Source organism: Dermacentor andersoni, chromosome 5 (assembly GCF_023375885.2).
Source record: "Dermacentor andersoni chromosome 5, qqDerAnde1_hic_scaffold, whole genome shotgun sequence".
NCBI classification, from domain to species: Eukaryota; Metazoa; Arthropoda; class Arachnida; order Ixodida; family Ixodidae; genus Dermacentor; species Dermacentor andersoni.
Genome location: NC_092818.1, coordinates 3,008,486 through 3,018,778, shown reverse-complemented (window position 1 = coordinate 3,018,778; position 10,293 = coordinate 3,008,486).

Genomic DNA, 10,293 nt, shown 5'->3' with positions numbered 1-10,293 from the left:
TGAATCACCGACTCTCACAAGCCGCAATATTTTCTTACCGTTGTTGTCGCACTTCGCAATAATTATAATAATCGCGACATGCACTTCGAATCGCCAGTTGTTGACCTCTGCTGGCAGAGCACGCGTATGCGCGAGCAGACGACGCAGCATAGTTTTACGTCACTATTTTTTGAGGCCCACGTGACCAAGCCATGTTGCGTTTCCTCCTCTGTGACGTCATAGCATCCTCCGGAGCCCAGAAACCGAAACCGAAATCGCTCGGTATAATAATGCTATTATTAAATTATTTATCGGATATATATGAATCCCGCTGTGTGTATCGTGCTCCCTGAAGCATGACGCAACGTTTGAATCAACAAATGCATGAACGAAAATTTTGATGTCTCCACCCCTTTAAGAAACTCCCATAGGCGGTGGCGCCAGATTACCCTCTAGATGTTATAGTGAGAAACTCTATGGGGGAAGTAATGTGTCCGAATTTGACGATCCACGTCTCCGCGCATTGCACTTGTCGTGCGAGACGCCATTTTTCAAAACAAACCGGCGAAATAGCTCCGTTGACAGCTCTCCGCGCAATTTCGACGGAAAATCACAGCGATCGGTGCGACTGTGCGACCAACCGGTTGGTCGCGGCAGAAAATCGGGGGGTCGGCACTGCGACTGCGATTTTCATCGCAAACGACGGAAATCGCACTTCCGGTGCGACGAAAATCGCATCATGTGAAACAGGCCTTTGTTTACATTCCCGTTTGTCCCGTCTCGTTGCTCTCTGGAACCGAAACTTCGACTGGTCGCTACAAAAAAGGCTGCAAATAATTACCTGTCGCGCTCTGAAGTAAATAAGGTTTCGTGCCGTGATTACTGGGTCATTAACTACTTATTAATGCAGAAAAAACCACGTGGATTTTTTTTATGTCAGTACTCATTTAACTGCATTAAAGCTGTCAGGATGATTCATGTGCTATTGCAGAGCGCATGCAATAAAATCGTACGGGACTAGAGTAAGCAGTTTGGAAGTTGTTCTTCCTTCGATTTTTTCTGCGCGTCATATTTCGTCTTCGGTAGCACATGCTTTAAAATGAAGTGCTTTCTCGTGTAAATGTTAAATCCGCCTTAATCAGCCGGATTTGTGTGCATGTGCATTGTAGATACTGTAAACAAGGTGACGTCTTTTGCGATCGCGAACATCATGCGAATGTTTGGTCCCGCGAATAAGTTTTGCTTCGTAAAATTTAGTGCTCGTAAATTATTCCGGTATTGCCACCGAGCCCGAGTTGGCGACTAAGCGTGAAAAAAAAATGCAGTTTGTAAGACACGCCCGAAATCATACGGCCAGCTCAAACACATCTGCGCACATAAAGTATCCAAAAAATAATTGCAAACCGAAGCTGAATTACGTTAACACAGCGGCTGTACATAACCAAATACGCTCTCTGTTTTTGTGTACCACGTACGCTGCAGAGGCGAACCAGCATGGAGGGCGAGCATTCAACAGTGGTCGATTGCAGCGCTGCCGCTGCAGGTGCCATCGCGCGCGTCAGCGGGAGGGGCGGTGGCACCTGCAGTACATATATTCTAGGAAATATTCTAGTACACTGTTGCAGTCATGTTTATGGTGGCTAGAAGGGAGAGGTGACGCCAACGGCGGCTGGAAGCCGCTCCTCCATTTCAAGCCGGGCGCAGGTGGCGCTGTTGGTCGTAATGCGATAAAACCCCTGAAACTTCGTAAAGTAGTGCCACTCTCCTCCTCCGCCTTCACTCCTCCTCGTTTCTCCTCTCTTTCGCGCTCCCTCCTCAACCGTGGCGCCACCTACATTGCTCGAGCGCAGCAGACGACCTTTCGCAGAGTGAATGCACGCATAGCAAGGCAGTGCTCTTTAGGCGTTCACGTTGGCTTTCCAGCTCCGCGTAACTTCGTGTACAGCATAGAATTTCTAGTCGGATGCTTATACAAATTCGGTAACGACAGCTTTTGTTTCATTTTTTGATTACCATTTCTTAAAAAAGTACCTGAAGGAGTGTTAACGCTGTGCGTTGACGACTGCGAATGTATCGCGTGCCCTACAATTAGGTACGCAACATTTGTCAAGGGCGTGTCGCAAGATCTTGTTGCGAATGGTTGTAAATAACACGTTTACCATCGAATGACAACCTCTTGGCTTCCAGCCCTCAGCCTAAAGCCCTCAGCCTAAAGAATCCGCGCCGCCCTTACCATGTGAATTCGCGGCGCGTATCAGCTATGACGTACAAAGGCTGACGGAGATCACTGCTCTGGAGGTTCGAAAGTGTATTACAAGCTGCAGTGCCGCCAACGTGCGTGCTTGCCAATCTAAGCGCGCGCAAAGCCTCAGAGGTGGGCGCTGGTGCTATTATGCTTCTCGTGTATCAACGCCGACAGAAATACCGCGGCCGATCATCGAGTCGGGACTGTGCGTACACAAGAAAATAAAATGAGTTTTTAGCATTCGTGCGCGAAGCGGGAGCGCGATAACAATGCTTGACTCAATCTCAAACAAGACCACTGTGGCCTTCAGTAATTTTTTCAGGTTAATGACTTATCACGAATAACAGTTCATCGTGCGTTGGTTCGTCCGTTTACTAAGTGACGTACTTGTCGCGAACCGAGTTGCACTGAGGTGCATGCATTGAGGACGTTTGCACTCCCTTCGAAGTAACATTTGCGAGACATGACTTTATTAGTGAAGTCATGATCGCGCAAAGAATCCCCCCGCCATGACGCGGCCGAAATTGCGGCAAGTGAAATGCTTTATCCATAGGTTAAAATGATATGAAACGGCATTCGAGTTGCAAGTTAACAGTTTATTTTCACATAGATGCATGACAGATTTGCCTTTGCAGTCACAAGTGCGTGTGCACCATTTATTGTCTCATAGCGTAAATAAACGCACCAGCAAGAGTCCTACAGCAAGCGCGTCTCAATTAGGCATAGTGACTGTAGAAACTATAATAGTGGCATAGACGAGCAAGCGAACGACTATATGAGCGCGCGAACTAAACGAGCGTGCGAACGAACGAGCAAACGACTAAGCACGAACGACGACTAAACCAGCCAGGCAACGGGCGGGCGACCGCACGTTTTCTTTGCGAGTGCTCCACCGCCGCATCTTAAGCTTCGCACACTTTAAAGCTCACGCGAATTAGCACATACGTCTCAATTACCGATGATGTGGTCGCTTGACGACGAACGCACCGCGTAACACGGTTTCGGGAGAGCACGCACGCTTTTCATCGGTGCCTCTGTATCGCAAATCCACCGGGCGACCGCCAACGAGGAACATGAACAAATGTGGCAAACAAAGCTAGCCTATCTAAAGAAGGCTAGTAATTAAGTAACCACAAAAGGCAGAGAGTTGCTCTCCTGAGGCGCTTTCATGATCGAGACTGAAATTTTATCAAAAGGACTGCGCTGAATCTTAAAAACTTCGTAATCACATTATCGCACGCAACCTCGCGTGCCCGCGAACTCCAGCCGGTTGGCGTTCAAAACGATTAAGCGCACCAAATATGACTAACACGACCACGTAGTGCGCATATAAGCAAAGCAGACGTTGCGTAAAAATCATGTTAAAGCGTGCGTACAAATGACAACATACACAGTGAACTGTGCAATATCTACTACGTTATTGCCCGCAGCACAATACGCAAGCCTGGCACATACAATACTCTGAGAGAGCCACAACTTACATCACATAGTCGCGCGGAGGAAGTTGGTCGGAAGTTCTCCCTCCCGATTCGGTGAAGCCATGTCTTTCTTCTTAACCCGTTGCGCGTACCGGACGGCATCGCGAACATATTCTTGCCTTTGCTAAAACTATATTGGCATCCAAACGCGCAGCAAGTCTTGGTAACAGAAAATGACGTGAAGCGACGTCTCACTTGCCACAAAACATCCTTCAAGGTGTTCACAAGATCAAAACAACACAGAATAGGAACGGAAGGAATGCCGCCAACAAGCGCCGCTTCTCGAGCAAAGATGGCACTGAAGCGCGACTGTAAACAAACGAAGCCGGCCCAAGGGGCCACGTGATGCCATTAGGCCAATAGCGACGCGGCGTCGGCTTCGGCCAGAGCGCTGGAGGAGGAAGCGGCATTCTTCAAAGCGTGGCACTACTTTACGAAGTTTAAGGGGCTTTATAATGCGATGCCTGGTACGCGCCGCTGGCTTTGAGCATACGCAAGGACGCAGGCCTGCCGTGCACGCAACGCGTCGGCCTTTCAGTGATGTTGTTGCAAGCAATGGTTTAGCTCATTAAACGCTAGACGAACGTGACTACGGCTGACAAAATGCAACTTTAAGCCGTGGTGGTGCAGTGGTTAGGGCGCCCGATTGTTGTGCCCAAGGATGAGGGATGGCATCTCAGCCGCGGCGGCCGCTTTTCGATGGAGGCGAAAAACAAGGCGCCCGTTTGCTGTGCGATGTTAGTACACGTCAAAGAACCCCAGGTGGTCGAAATTTCCAGAGTCCTTCATGCCTCCACTACGGCATCTCTGATAGCCCGAGTCACTTTGGCACGTGAAACCCCACAAACAAAGCCATTAAAATCGAGTGGTTGCCTCTGCAATACATCTGCTGCGTAACACATCGGCGTATCTAAAGCGTTATTCGCGAATCCTTTCAGTTTCAGGAATTGAAGTGTCCGAATGAGTCCCGTGTGGTCAAGATAGTGCATGACGACAGTAGGAGACACATACCAAAAGAATTAGGATTGAAATATGTTTCGGGTCCGTGCGATTGCATTTTTTAATAACGTTGTTTATTGCCTCAGGGCATAAAGAAATATGTAAAAAAGGAAATTAAAAGGGGTATTAAATGAGAGAAAGAAAGGTTGGCTGTTCTTTGGCCGGTGCCTTCCAAAACTCCTTAAGTTTCAGTAATATGAAGCGTCAGCTTACTCCTAAAAAATGTGAATGGGGTTCAGAACAGGTAATACAAAGCATAGCAAAAATTTATTGCACATCGTAGTAATAGCAAAGCACTGCACATCATACATTCAGGGTAATTCAAAATACAAGATATCACATTTACACACGCTCCTGTGTAATTTGAAAGAAAAACATTAAACATTGAACACCCACTAAGAAATGGGGAGGCAAGGATATCACTTTCCACTAAATTAAAAATAAAGACGTTCGACCTTGAAGAAATATGCAACTTCGAGCACCCTCCCAAGTTCAGAGCACCCTCCCTGCTGCCTTGACGACACATAGCCGGACGTGCAGCCAGGGGCGAAGAAGTGACGCTGCCTCGCGTTTTTTGCGTTGGAATTCTTCTGTTCGGCGAAGTCCGGCACTCACATTAACATGTCAGCAGCGAAACACATATTGCGATAAACGAGAGAACACTTTGGGAGCCGCGAAGAAACAGGAACGCTGTGACGCTGTCGCGCCGGCCAGACACCGCGGGAAGCGAGAAGGGAAACTGTACCTTTGGCAGTGGTTCGAAAATAAGCAGCGGCAGCGCATGGAACTTACCTAGGTGGACGCTAGATGACGCTGCTAAAACAGGAAGCGGAAATGCGCATTTTTGTTTTAGAGCATCATCCAATATGACCGCTTTTCGCCGGTCGTGTACGCTTGTATCCGCTCGTACGCGCCGTATTCGCCCCGCCGGCTATGCGGCATGCCTCGATGCCTCGGCTGCCGCGCAGCCGGTGCGTTCTAATTGCCTGGAGACCAAAGAGCCTCTACTGACGCCCATACAAACAAGCCACAAGTGAGTGAACAGAACGTGCGACTTTATTGTCAGAAGACAAGCAGTGTACATTCTCGTGCAATGGTAGAAATAAAATGTGTATGTCGAGATACGCTGGAATCTTTGACGCGAGCTCGTAAACGGCTCTCCGTTGTCGTCGCACATGGCGGTCTAGTAACGAGCGACAACCAGCGGCGCAAGCAGATTGGACAGAGTGTCCCGCCTGTTTGCAGCGGCAGTCGCCGTTAAAAATGAGCTACTTGCATTGCGAAGCAATCGGGTGAACCAGGCATCTGCTGCCGCAGCCAACACAGCGACATGGACTACTCGGCATTTTAGCCTTAACTCCTTTCCAACCTGCACGTTACTTTTCTTTCGCGGGCCGCTAATGTGTGGCCCGCACTTGGTGTCCCACACTGTATCAATATGGACAAGTCGCTTTCGTGGGCATCACCTTCATCAGCCACTTTGCGGGCCTTTGCACCCAACTTCACACACGTCGGACCATGTAAGGACGTATGCCGGTCTCCGTTCGTGCTTAATCGCGGCCGAGAAAGGCAACAGGCACAATTTGCACATGGCTGCAGCAGGAAAGGCTGAACGGGGAGCACGAATCACGGTGTGTAAATTGGGAGTCCATGTCGCTGTGCTGATTGCAGGAGCAAATGCTTATTTCGAGAGACTGCTTTCCAATGCAACTGACCAGGCCGCCACATCCGATAAGTACAACACGGCGACCGTAACCAAGTGAGATAACAGCAAAAATAAACGGCAATCATTCACCACAGTGTTCAGACAATACATTATACAATGGCTACGACCCATATGACAACAGTGAGCATTCACATACACGGGTTTCTTAGGATACATTCAGCCGCCTACTTACAGGCATAATGCTTGCTTTCGTCGCTTGTGGTGGTCTGGTAACGAGCGACAACCAGCAGCAGAAACAGATTGGACAGTGTGTCCCACCTGTTTGCAGCGACAGTCGCCATTAATGATCAGCAACTTGCATTGCGAAACAATCGGGTGACGCAGGCATCTGCTGCTGCAGCCTGCACAGCGAAATGGACTACCCGGCATTTTAGCGTTGACTCCTTTCAAACCTGCACATTTCTTTCGGGGGCCGCTAATGTGTGGCTCACACTTGGTGTCCCACATTGTCTCAATATTGACAAGTCGCTTTCGCGGGCATCACCTTCATCAGCCACTTTTGCGAGCCTTTCCACCCAACTTGATACATGTCGGACCATGCAAGCACAGGTGCTAGTCTCCGTTCGTGCTTAATCGCAGCCGAGAAAGGCCACAGGCACAATTTGTCCATGGTTGCAGCAGGAAAGGCTGAACAGGGAGCACGAATCACGGTGTGTGTAAATTGGGAGCCACTGTCGCTGTGTGGGCTGGAGGAGCAAATGCTTACTTCAAGAGACTGCTTCCCAATGCAACTGACCTGGCTGCCATATTCGAAAAACATAACACGGCGACGTAACCAAGTAAGATGACAGCGAAATTAAGCAGCAATTTAAACAAGTGGGCATGGCAGCGGCACATCAGACATGTTGACGAACCCGTTTCGCTACGCTGTGCAGGTTCTCGCAGTGGCTCTGGGCATGCAGTCCGTAATGCTGGGCTTCGCGACGACAAGGCTGCCTACAATTGATCTTCAATCCAGCGGCTTAGACGGAACGGCACGTGTGGACCAGTGTGTCATCACGGAAATCAACGTTGCACCCGTGACAGCATCTGCGACTGCGCCAAAGCTGGTCACATCTCATCACGTGAACGTTCGAGACGGTATAAAAGGCTTCGACGCAGCGACTGCAACCAGTGGGCATGGCAGCGGCACATCAGACATGTTGACGAACCCGTTTCGCTACGCTGTGCAGGTTCTCGCAGTGGCTCTGGGCATGCAGTCCGTAATGCTGGGCTTCGCGACGACAAGGCTGCCTACAATTGATCTTCAATCCAGCGGCTTAGACGGAACGGCACGTGTGGACCAGTGTGTCATCACGGAAATCAACGTTGCACCCGTGACAGCATCTGCGACTGCGCCAAAGCTGGTCACATCTCATCACGTGAACGTTCGAGACGGTATAAAAGGCTTCGACGCAGCGACTGCAACCAGTGGGCATGGCAGCGGCACATCAGACATGTTGACGAACCCGTTTCGCTACGCTGTGCAGGTTGGTGTTTACTTGCCTACACAAGGCTACCGTAATGACGACCGCTTTTTGGTGTTGCTGCCGTGCCTACCCAATATTGGTAATTTCTTTTCATGTATTTTGTCATTTAAACAGAATCTTTTGCTATGTGGTGACGTTGAGGCCAACCCAGGCCCAACTGAGCGTGAAATGTTGATAGAACTTCTTCAGGGGCAGAGTAACATGACTGCATCTATCAATGATGTTCTGGCAAAACAGGGGAAAATGGAAGCTGACATTGCAAGCGTGTCCGAGAGAATGAATGGTTTAGAAGCACAGATGACCGTAATAGCTGAGTTAAAGGCAGAAATGAAGGAATTGAAATCTACTGTAGTAAAACTTGAAAGTGACGTGTCATTCTTGACATTCAAGGTCGACGAACTAGAGAACAGAAGTCGAAGGAACAATTTAGTTATATTTGGCATACAAGAAGAAACCACTGAAAGCCCTGATGAACTTACAAATACAATAAGAAACGACATTTTTTTGGCGAAGCTCGGCCTCACTGTTAACAATATTGAAAGGTGTCATAGAATTGGGAAAAAGAAGGGAAAGACTCGTCCAGTTATAATCAAACTGCTCGACCACCGAGATAAAGTGTCGATACTGAAGGCTTGTCCGAAGCTAAAAGGAAGTGAGTATTCAATATCGGAGGATTTTTCGAAAAACGTGCGCGAAACAAGAAAGAAACTTTGGCTGAGCTCAGCACAAGAACCAGCAGAAGGCGCGAAAGTTAAGCTGGTCTTTGACAAGCTAATCGTAAATGGCACACTGTACGGGTGGAATGAGAAGGGAGGGCGTTTCAATATAGCAAAAAATAAGACGTGACCTATAATATTAGATACGCGGAACATCACCATCCTTAATGTTAACTGCCGCAGCATCATGAATAAAATCGAGTCCCTCGAAGCGCTGTTGGTCTGCCACGATCCTGATTTAGTTGTGCTCACAGAAACGTGGCTGAACGAAGACGTTTTTGACAGTGAGTTCGTTCCAAGAAACTACAACGTTTTTCGAAAAGATCGTGATCGAAGAGGAGGAGGCGTAGCGGTTCTTTTCAAATCTTCATTACATGTTATAGCAATGCCTGACGTAACAGGCGTGGAAAGCCTATTTTGCAAACTTTACATAAATAAAGTCTGCTACATTTTAGGAGCAGTTTACAGGCCTCCGAATTCACGTGCCACAATATTTGAACAGCTTAACGAGTACATGCATCGCCACGTAAAGCCTGAAGACAAACTGATTCTGGCAGGTGATTTTAACCTTCCCAATCTGCTCTGGAACACCTTTTCAATAACCAGTGCCAAAAGTGTTGAGAATGAAATGTTAAACATTGTGATGAACTTCGACCTCTTGCAAGTTGTAAATGAGGCAACCAGAATTCAGAACGGCTCTGAGTCAATCCTTGATCTGTTCCTTATAAGTGGGAATATTAAAGACAAAGTGCTCTGCAGCGTCACCTCCGGCATTTCAGATCACAAAGCAGTAGTCTTGACGTTAGAGGGCGTCGCTTTGGAACAGCGAGGCAATGTCAAGATGTTTCCTAATTTTTCTAAAGCAGAAGACTAGTCTATTCTTGATGCTCTCAGTTTTAATTATGACTCTTTTAGAAACAACACTTGTTCGGTAAATGATTTGTGGCTCTTCTTCAAGGGGGTAATTCACGAATGCATTCAGCGTTTCGTGCCAAGGATAGCTAAAAAACATAACCTTCGAAATCCATGGATAAGTCGAGTAACGCTGCAGCTGCAGCGAAAATTGAAACGCCTAAAGAAGAGGGCGAGAACGACAAACAGGTCTGACTTGAAACTAATGGTCGAACAGATATCGGAAGAGGTGAAGAACAAGATTGCGCATGATAAGCAAAACTATTTCGATATAACACTGCCATCCATTATCAAAAGGTCACCCGAAAAATTTTGGAGATTGGTCAACCCGAAGTCTCGCTCTAACAACGGACGTGTAGTTTATGGTGGTTGCGTGCAGGATGATGCAGGGGCTTCGATGGCATTCAATAAAAATTTCAAAGACATATTTACGCAAGATGATGGCCGTATTCCGCCTTTTGAAGTGTCCGTACCTCCTATTCCTGATGTCGTAATAAGTGAACATGGCATTTTAAATCTGCTGTTGAACCTTGAGGTAAAAAAATCTCCTGGACCAGACAATATCCCAAATGCGTTCTTGAAACGTTATGCTGAGTGGTGTGCAAAATACTTACATGTTCTGTACACTAGGTGTTTAAACGAAGCTGCAGTACCTGATGATTGGCGGGATGCCAGAATCGTGCCTTTGAACAAATCTGGTGACAAAACGCTCATTCAGAATTACCGTCCAATTTCGCTAACCTCAACAGCCTGTAAAATGTTGGAGCAT